The sequence below is a fragment of the Bos javanicus genome, chromosome 5 (assembly GCF_032452875.1).
Source record: "Bos javanicus breed banteng chromosome 5, ARS-OSU_banteng_1.0, whole genome shotgun sequence".
Classification (NCBI taxonomy): Eukaryota; Metazoa; Chordata; class Mammalia; order Artiodactyla; family Bovidae; genus Bos; species Bos javanicus.
The window spans coordinates 74999873-75010603 of record NC_083872.1 but is presented as its reverse complement, the minus strand read 5'-3'; positions in this window follow the sequence as shown (position 1 = coordinate 75010603).

The window sequence follows — 10731 nt, the reverse complement described above, 5'->3', positions numbered from 1 at the left end:
TTCCAATCCCTTAGAAAGGCAATGTCAAAGAATGCTCAAACTACCACACAATTGCACTCATCTCGCATGCTAGTAAAGTAATGCTTAAAATTCTCCAAGCCAGGCTTAAACAGTATATGAACTGTGAACTTCCAGGTGTTCAAGCTGGATTTAGAAAAGGCAGAGGAACCAGAGATCAAATTGCCAACATCCGTTGGATCATCGAAAAAGCAAGAGAGTTCCAAAACTCATCTACTTCTGCTGTATTGACTATGCCAAGTCTTTGACTGTGTGGATCACAGCCAACTGGAAATTTTTTCAAGAGATAGGAATACCAGACCACCTGACCTGCCTCCTGAGAAATCTGTATGTACGTCAAGAAGCAACAGTTAGAACTGGACATGGAACAACAGACTGGTTCCAAATCGGGAAAGGAGTGCATCGAGTGTCACCCTGCTTATTTAACTTATATGCAGAGGATGTCATGAGAAACACTGGGCTGGATGAAGCACAAGCTGGAATCAAGATTGCCAGGAGAAATATCAATAACCTCAGATATGCAGATGACACCACCCTTATGGCAGAAAGTGAAGAAAAACTACAGATCCTCTTGATGAAAGTGAAAGAGGAGAGTGAAAAAGTTGGCTTAAAGCTCAACATTCAGAAACTAAGATCATGACATCTGATCCCAGCAGTTCAGTTCAGTCGCTCAGTCGTGTCCGACTCTTTGCGACCCCATGAATCACAGCACGCCAGGCCTCCCTGTCCATCACCAACTCCCAGAGTCTACTCAAACCCATGTCCATCCAATCGGTGATGCCATCCAGCCATCTCATCCTCTGTTGTCCGTTTCTCCTCCTGCCCCAAATCCTTCCCAGCATTAGAGTCTTTTCCAATGAGTCAATTCTTTGCATGAGGTGGCCAAAGTATTGGAGTTTCAGCTTCAATATCAGTCCTTCCAATGAACACCCAGGACTGATCTCCTTTAGGATGGACTGGTTGGGTCTTCTTGCAGTCCAAGGGACACTCAAGAGTCTTCTCCAACACCACAGTTCAAAAGCATCAATATCACTTCGTGGCAAATAGATAGGGAAACAATGGAAACAGTGAGATACTTTTTTGAAGGGGCTCCAAAATCACTGCAGATGGTGACTGCAGCCATGAAATTAAAAGACGCTTGCTCCTTGGAAGAAAAGTTATGACCAACTTTGACAGCATATTAAAAAGCAGAGACATTACTTTGCCAGCAAAAGTCTGTCTTGTCAAAGCTATGGTTTTTCCAGTAGTCATGTATGGATGTGAGATTTGTACTATAAAGAAAGGTGAGCGCCAAAGAATTGATGCTTTGAACTGTGGTGCTGGAAAAGACTCTTTAGAGTCCCTTGGACAGCAAGGAGATCCAACCAGTCCATCCTAAAGGAAGTCAGTCCTGTATATTCATTGGAAGGTCTGATGCTGAAGCTGAAACTCCAGTACTTTGGCCACCTGATGCCAAGAGCTGACTCATTGGAAAAGACCCTGATGCTGGGAAAGATTGAAGGTGGGAGGAGAAGGAGATGAGGATTAGGTGATTGGATGGCATCACCGACTCAATGGACATGAGTTTCAGTAAACTCCGGGAGTTGGTGATGGACAGAGAGGCCTGGTATGCTGCAGTCCATGGGGTCGGTAAGAGTCAGACATGACTGAGCGACTGAGCTGAACTGAACTGAGGTTCCTCACAGCCACCAGGGGGCAGCAGTGAAATATAAGGGTCAGGCAGTACAAGGTCAAACTGTGGTTTAATGACCATTTCTCACTTTTTAATGATCTCTGTTGGTCATTGTGTCTGAATGCCTCTTTGTGCCTTTTGTCTGTCTTTCCTTTAGTTTGTCTTTTCTTAATGATTTGAGGAATGCCTTTTATATTTTAGAGATTAATCTTATGTCACTCAGGTGTTGAAAATATCTCCATCTAGTTTGAAATTTGTTTTTTTCTCCTCTATTTATGGTGGGAAATTCATCTTCTGATTTATTTGTATGCGTTCAAAGGTATTGATCTTGAATGATTTGTGCTTTTCTTGTCTTCAGAAATCCTTCCCTTGCCCCAAGAGCATAGACATATTATTCTGTATTTTTCTTCTGAAAGTCTTAAAGTTTTGCCTTTCACATTACACCTGTAACTGATTTTTTTTTTTTATGGTGTGAGGTGGGGATCTGTTTTCATTTTTTTCTTTGGGTACTCACCACATGTGTGCTGACCTGCTGGGAAACAGTCTCATGATGAAGAAACCTAGCCAGGGCAGGCTGGAACACAGGGCTCCAGCAGTGAGCTATGGGAGGAGAGGTATATGTCATCCAAAGTGGTCCTGATGCAATGGTTGTGGAAGCATCTTCCCACCACACACAAAAGTAGGAGGTTTGACCAAACCAGAGGTGGTCCTTAGGTTAGGCTGCGGGGAGATAGGAGGAGGTGAGTGAAGAGTGGAAGATCCATACAAGAGGAAATATGGTTTCAGTCACCATGGTGACCCCACAGTGGCCTCTCAGGCACTCAAGATAGTCGGTGAACTGAGCTGCTTTCCAAAGGCAGACAGGAGTCAGGCTGGACAATGCCTGGCTTCCGAGCAGAGACCCCAGTCCACTCCTGCCTGCCCCTGCCCCAGTTTAGCACTGGCTGGACTAATAGGCTCTTCATCTTAATAAGGTTCCCACCTTGCCCTGGGCCTGAGCTCACCCATGCAGCTTGGAGGCCCCTGGACCTGGGGCAGGTCAGCTGGGAGAGAAGGATCTAATCACTGAGAAGGGGCTGTTAGGGAAGGTAGGTGTGGGGGAGGGCTCATCACTTCGTACAGAAGGAAGCCTGACCTCCCACAGCTTGCCGGCACAGGACACGGGCTCTGGGCCAGACGCCTTGGCCCTGCGGAACTAAAACATCTCCGGAAAGTAGCAGTGAAAGACGCGCAGTCGTGTCCGATTCTTTGAGACCCCATGGACTGTATAGAATGGCCTAAATTCTCCAGGCCAGAATACTGGAGTGGGTAGCCATTCCCTTCTCCAGGGGATCTTCCCAACCCAGGGGTCGAAGCCAGGTCTCCCTCACTGTGGGCGGATTCTTTACCAGTTGAGCCACCATCTCCGGGCTTCACTGTAAATGGAATTCTAATGGCAAGCTCCCCAAGCAAGTCATTGTAAGTTCTACAGGTAATGAGGTAAACAGTTGATATTCAATACAGGAGTGAAATTCATCACTTGCATGAAGTTGCATAGCTAATAACCAAGCCCGATAGCAATTTCCCCACAACCTGTTTTTGTGGACTTATTTCTTATAACTTTCCATTTCCGCTACACTGAGCCACACTCACATGCTGCAACCATCTACTTTTGGGGTTTGGTTAGACACCTTAAGGCTCATCCATAGAATGGAATACCATGGCGCCATTAAAAAGGGGGTACACCTGAACCAGCTGACAAAAGATGTCCAGGTATGTTATGAATTGGGCGAGACAAGGCACACAACCTATGTAAAGTAGGATGATCTAATGCCCTACTTGCAAGGATATTGCTCAATTCACATGGGCGCACATGCACAGACACACATGTGTGTGTGCTAGTGTGCGCATAGGTTATCTCCTGTGTAGTTCCACGGGCAGCTGCTAACACAGATCCCTTTTGGGGAGAGGGCCCAGTAGAGTAGGTTGCTGCTGCTGCTAAGTCGCTTCAGTCGTGTCCGACTCTGTGCGACCCCATAGAGGGCAGCCCACCAGGCTCCCCCGTCCCTGGGATTCTCCAGGCAAGAATACTGGAGTGGGTTGCCATTTCCTTCTCCAATGCATGAAAGTGAAAAGTGAAAAGTGAAAGTGAAGTCGCTCAGTCGTGTCCGACTCTTAGCAACCCCATGGACTGCAGCCTACCAGGCTCCTCAGTCCATGGGATTTTCCAGGCAAGAGTACTGGAGTGGGGTGCCACTGCCTTCTCCGAGTAGAGTAGGTAGGCACTCGCTATTCTTCTTACTCTTTCTGTGCAATTGACACCCCTGCCAGAAACAACAAACAGCCTCTGATGAATTGCTTCATTATCTGTAATTCTTATTGTCCTTCCACCCCTTCCTGCCCACAGCCCGATGTGAGGCACAGGTGAGGGAAGAATGGGACTTTGGAAGTCTGGTGACCCCCATTCTCCCCTCAGCTCCACACAAGGTCATCTCAGGATGACCTTGGCCGGGCCCCATCTCCTCCCGGCCCCCAGCCTCCATCTGGAGAGCCAGGACGATGCCGGAGCCGATGACCTCCACAGGTCCGCCCACTCAAGGATTCGCTGGCTTTCTCTGGTCTATTTTTGCCTGACACCTCTCCCAGGGGCCTGTGGGTCTGAGCTAATTTCCCTGGCTGGCCCCGATCCAGGCAGCTCAGGTGGATAGTGCCAAGCTAATGAGGCCAAGGTCATGGACCAGTTAGTGGCTCTTGGAGGAACCCATGGCCAGACTGCAGCTGGACTGCAGCTCTCCCGCAAGTCTCTGGGCTCAGGCACAGGGGGAAGTGATGAGAGCTGCTCTGGGGCCCAGTCCAGTTACCTTTTGTGACTGCAGCACAGTGTCCCCCAGTCATATGACAAAGAAGGGGGTATGTAGGGTAGGGGTGGGGAGAGGACCAGATGGTTTAAAAAAGTGCATTCCCCTGCCTGCAAGCAGGCCACACCTGATCAAGCTAGGAGGATGAGAACCAGTTTTATTTCTTTAAAGCCAAAGTAAGAGGGTATGCCCACATTCTCTTGGGTCCACCCACAGTGTATCTTTTCTCCCTCTTTCTGAGTCACATCCTTGCCTCCTAACCCAGGGTGTGGTAAAGGAGGGCTTCCTCTTTTATTACCTGTCATAAGGACAAGGGTTGTCTATTTTATTCAGTGCTGCATTTCTAGCACCTAGATGAATGCCTGGCATGCACAGTAGGAGCACAATAAATATTGCTCAAGTGCATCAACTCACCTGTGTTCAGAGAGGCTGTGGACTGCATTCGAAAGGACCTGACATTGCCAATGGGTTCTACTTGATAGTTTTCAAATATTTCTATTTCAAAGAGTCTGTGGAAGCTTGATGTTTAGAGAAAAACCCTATGAAGCCTCTAGGAAAAAAAGAATAATTCCTTTTACAGTAGGCCACTTAACTTGAATATTTGGCAAGTTTGAATTTTCTTCTTCCAGGTTTTTCAACTTAGTTCAGTGACTGTTTATTACTAGTTATTATACTATATTATTAATTTTTGAGTTCATCCCATCAGCCAGGCTTTGGCCTAAAAACAAAACAAGTATTGATTTATTTAATTTTCATAACAACTGTGTAAGATGGGTACTGCAGTCATTCCCATTTTACAGATGAGAAAACTGAGGAAAACAGAGGTCAAGGAATTTGGTCAAGCTCATGCTTACGGTGAATCAAAACTCCAGAACCCATGCTCCTGATCACAACCAGTGCTGGGACTTATTTTGCATGCAAGTATCCATCTACGAAGTACTGGTGATTTAACAATGAATAAGGCCTTTTATAAGTGAGAGGTTAAACAAACAGTGATACATCTATACCGTGGAGTATGACTCAGCAATGAAAGGGAAGGGATGGTTGGTACACACAGCAATCTATGTGACTCTCCAGAGAATTATGCTGAGTGTGAAAAGGCAACCCCCCAAAGTTTCATACTGCATGATTCCGTTTATATAACATTCTCAAAAAGACAAAATTATGGACATAAAGAGGAGACTGAGTAATGCCAAAGACTAGGAAAAGGTGGAGTTGACAAAGAAGTAGGCTATGAAAGGGCAACATGAGGGATCCTTGAGGGGATGAAAAGACTGTATCTTGATTCCATCAATATTGATATCCTGGCTGTGATATCGAACAGGAGGCAAAAGAAGCAGTATTTGGTACAATAAAAGATAGCAGCCTTTAGTCCCAAAGTAGAGAACTGGCCGGATGTGTGCTAAATCTTTGTGAGTGTGTGTGTTTGCATATATAGCATTTAAATGTTTATCTGCCAACATTTAAACATTTTGCAAGATGTTACCATTGAGGGAAACTGGATAAAAGGTACATGGGATCTTCCTCTATTATGTTCTACAGATGCGAAATAGAGTTTCATTTTAAAAAAGAATGAGTGCATTCCTGCCTGCAAGGAGTGCTCCTGTGCAGGGAGTGAGACCTCATACCACATGCCCAGGTAACTTCTGTACATCACAATGGGGTGACGTGGCACGCCCAAGAGGGCTCCCAATGCAACGATGGTGGAGCTGAGTTCTCAAGCATCAGCAGTTCAGAGGGGAGAGAAAGGGAGTCCGAGGCAGGCAGGAGAGCATGAACAAGCAGGGCACCTGGGTCTTCTTTCCCCAAAGTTCCCTCTGGGGGCCACAAGATCTCAGACCATCCCATTGCAAAAACGCATATGGTGGGCTATTTCCCACCTTGTACACACAAATGTGAAGTGATGGACAGAATTATCACCTTAAAGTTTTTGTTCAGCCTCTGGTGCCTGCTGCCTATTATCCAGTAGAACCAAATCACAGGAGAAAATGACTCCCTTGTCAAACATCACACCAGAGAGCAAGCATCTTTGTTCAGCCTGTCAAGATCAGTTTTCACCTTCAATTTAGTAAAAAGACAGGTGTTAATGTTCTTCCTATTAAGAGATAATTTCTTTGTTAAATGCGTGGGTTTCTTTTTTCCTTGATAGGTCTAATTCTACTTTACATGTAGTAGCAGCTGAGTGGTGGAAAGAGTGAGGGCTTTGGGGTCAGAGGATCCTGCATTTGAATCTCAATTCTACCACTTACTAGCTATGGTCTTGACCTTCATTCTCCCTGAAGCTTTGTCCCTTGATCTCTGCAGTGAACTAATTATACTAAACAGCCCTGCAGTACTGAATCCATAGTGAGGATTAATGAGGAAACATTTGCCAAAGAGCCTAGTATAATGCCTGACACATAGTAAGCACTCTATAAATGACACTCATTGCTACTAATAATTCTACTTTATGTAGAAATTTAAAAATAGGTACCTTATTTCACACCAGTCAGAATGGCTGCTATCCAAAAGTCTACAAGCAATAAATGCTGGAGAGGGTGTGGAGAAAAGGGAACCCTCTTACACTGTTGGTGGGAATGCAAACTAGTACAGCCACTATGGAGAACAGTGTGGAGATTCCTTAAAAAACTGGAAATAGAACTGCCTTATGATCCAACAACCCCACTGCTGGGCATACACACCAAGGAAACCAGAACTGAAAGAGACACGTGTACCCCAATGTTCATCGCAGCACTGTTTATAATAGCCAGGACATGGAAGCAACCTAGATGTCCATCAGCAGACAAATGGATAAGAAAGCTGTGGTACATATTTACTCAGCCATTAAAAAGAATACATTTGAATAAGTTCTAGAGAGGTGGATGAAACTGGAGCCTATTATACAGAGTGAAGTAAGCCAGAAAGAAAAACACCAATACAGTATACTAACGCATATATATGGAATTTAGAAAGATGGTAACAATAACTCTGTATGCGAGACAGCAAAAGAGACACAGATGTATAGAACAGTCTCTTGGACTCTGTGGGAGAGGGAAAGGGTGGGATGATTTGGGAGAATGGCATTGAAACATGTATAATATCATATGTGAAACAAATCACCAGACCAGGTTCAATGCATGATACAGGATGCTCGGGGCTGGTGCACTGGGATGACCCAGAGGGATGGTATGGGGAGGGAGGTGGGAGGGGGGTTCAGGATGGGGAACATGTGTACACCATGGCGGATTCATGTCAATGTATGGCAAAACCAATACAGTATTGTAAAGTAATTAGCCTCCAATTAAAATAAATAAACATATTAAAAATAATAATAAAATAAAATTCTGAATCAGTAACTATTAAGGATATAAAATAAAGGGTGCTTGAATGAGTGAAGAAAAATAAAAATAGGTACCTTTTACAGTGCTCTGCAAATAGTACTATATCTCCAGGGTTTTGCTTGTATCAGTCAGGATAGTCAAGGTTATGCTGTAGTAACAAACAACCCACGAATCTCAGTGGTTTACAACAACAACATTTACTTCTTGCTCACACTACATATCCACTGTGGGTCAGGTGCAATTCTGCTCCTGTAGTCTTTTCTCCTGGACCCAGGATAAGGGAGCAGCCAGTTGCTGGCACATAACTGGTGGTCATAGTAGAGGAAAAGGGTCTTCTAATCAAGATTAAATGCTATGTGACTTAGAAATGACACATACCATTTGCATTCAAAACTCATAGATCAGGAACTTCCCTGGCAGTTCAGTGGTTAAGACTTTACCTTCCAATGCAGGGGGTGTGGGTTTCTTCCCTGATTCAGGGAACTAAGATGTCATACGCCTGGAGGCCCAAAAGACCAAAACATAAAGCAGAAGCAATACTGTAACAAATTCAATAAGGCTTTAAAATATGGCCCACATTAAAAAAAAAAATCTCAAAAAAAAAAAAACTCATTGGTTGGAACTGGCGACACATTCCCACTGCATCCTAAGTAAGACAGGAAGTAGAATCCTGTCTTGTATCTAGAAGGCAGGGGAGTAATCACAAGAATGTAGCCAACAGCTCTGCTGACAACCACAAAGATTTTGAGAACCACCACCCTGCCCAGAGGGACGGCTGAACATTGGGAAGGAGGCAGGAATGCCGGGGAGAAGGTGGAAATACACAGAGGGGTCCTACTCAGCAGGGGGGGTGGGGGCAGGCGACCTCAGGTCAGTGGGCAGATCTGAGGCCAGAGGAGCTCTGGGTGCCTTTCTCATCTGGAGCCGACCCAAACGGAGCGTGGCCTGTTCTCATCTCTGGGCAAACCAGCCCACCCTGCTGGGAGGTACGAGTCCCACATGCCCAACATGGATGGTAAATCTGCATGTAACCTGCTTCTCTGGCCCTCCAGGACTTCCCTGTGCCTCAGATAGTAGAATCTGCCTGCAACGCAGGAAGCCAGAATTTGATCCCTGGATTGGGAAGATCCCCTGGAGGAGGGCATGGCAACCCCCTCCTGGGAAATTCCATGGACAGAGGAGCCTGGTGAGCTACAGTCCATGGGGTCACAAAGAGTCAGACACAACTGAGCAACTAACAGTTCACACTTCACTTTCAGTTGTGGGCAAGAGTCACAAAGCAGTATTTCCCTGGCTCCACTTCTGTTTTGCTGGGTCCCAGGACCTATCAGATTCTTCTAAAAGTTTAAGGGAGCCCCACACAGGGTCTCTTGTGTGCCCACATCCTGCCCCTGTGGCTCCTTCCCGGTGTCACCCTGGGTCCCTCCCTGCCCTACCTCTCCTGTAACAGCTAATGTCAGAAGCAGCCACTCAGCAGGCTTTGTCCTCCTGGTCCCCTGGGGCTGCAGACAAGCGGCTCCAACAGCAACGATGTTTGTGCCGACAGTGCCACCTCCCGTCCCTTCAGAGGCTGCTGGCAAAGTCTGGTGCTCACAAGGCAGCCCCTGCAGAGGATTCAGCACGAGTCCTGGTGTAGGGAAGCTGCGGTGGCCTGTGGCAGCCCCATCCATTCCCTTTCTGACCCCCACGAACTGTCTCCCAGATTTCTGATCTTAACGGGTGCCAGGCCTCTGCCTTGAAACCTCTAACCACCACTTTCTTCTTCAACCTCCTCCACCCTCGCTCAGTCTTCAAATGTGAGCCCAAATGCCATTTCTTCAGGGAAGACTTCCTTGATTTCTCAAACTAAATGGAGTCCCCCAACATGAGATCTTTCCCCTACATGTTGGATTGGCAGGTAATAATGGAGGGACCAAAAGAAAAGACACCCACCCACCCAAAAGTATTTCCAGACAGCAAATTCCCCATATTGCTTGTGAGACTTGACACCTTGCTGGTGACAGGCTGCTCACATGTCCTTTGCAATCTTCAGGGGAGAGGTGTAGACCTGTCAGATGCGCTGGCCTTGGTGAGAAGCCTCTGTGGGTTTCTAGTTTGCCCCCGTACCCTAATGCAGTTACATGAACGTGTTGACCTGACCAGCTAGGAAAGGAATCTTCTGTGTTCTCTGTTTACCATGGATGACTCACAGCTTCCCTGGATCAGGGACAGCAGCTATTTTCTTGCCAATGGGGAATCTGGTGGAGGCCAGGAAAGGCAAACCCAGGGCTCTGGGGCACGGCAATTTCCCAAGAGGTCCATGGTCTCCCAGAGCTGATTGTCATCCCAGAATTGTTCCTACTGTATTTTTAAAAATTTAGGAAACTCAGTAACAATACACACATTCAGGCAACAGTTCAGTTCAGTTCAGTCGCTCAGTCCTGTCCAACTCTTTGCGACCCCATGAATCGCAGCACATCAGGCCTCCCTGTCCATCACCAACTCCTGGAGTTCACTCAAACTCATGTCCATCAAGTCAGTGATGCCATCCAGCCATCTCATCCTCTTTCATCCCCTTCTCCTCCTGCCCCCAATCCCTCCCAGCATCAGGGTCTTTTCCAATGAGTCAGCTCTTTGCATGAGGTGGCCAAAGTACTGGAGTTTCAGCTTTAGCATCATTCCTTCCAAAGAACACCCAGGACTGATCTCCTTCAGAATGGACTGGCTGGATCTCCTTGCAGTCCAAGGGACTCTCAAGAGTCTTCTCCAACACCACAGTTTAAAAGCATCAATTCTTCGGCGCTCAGCTTTCTTTAGAGTCCAACTCTCACATCCATACATGACCACTGGAAAAACCATAACCTTTGACTAGACAGACCTTTGCTGGCAAAGTAATGTCTCTGCT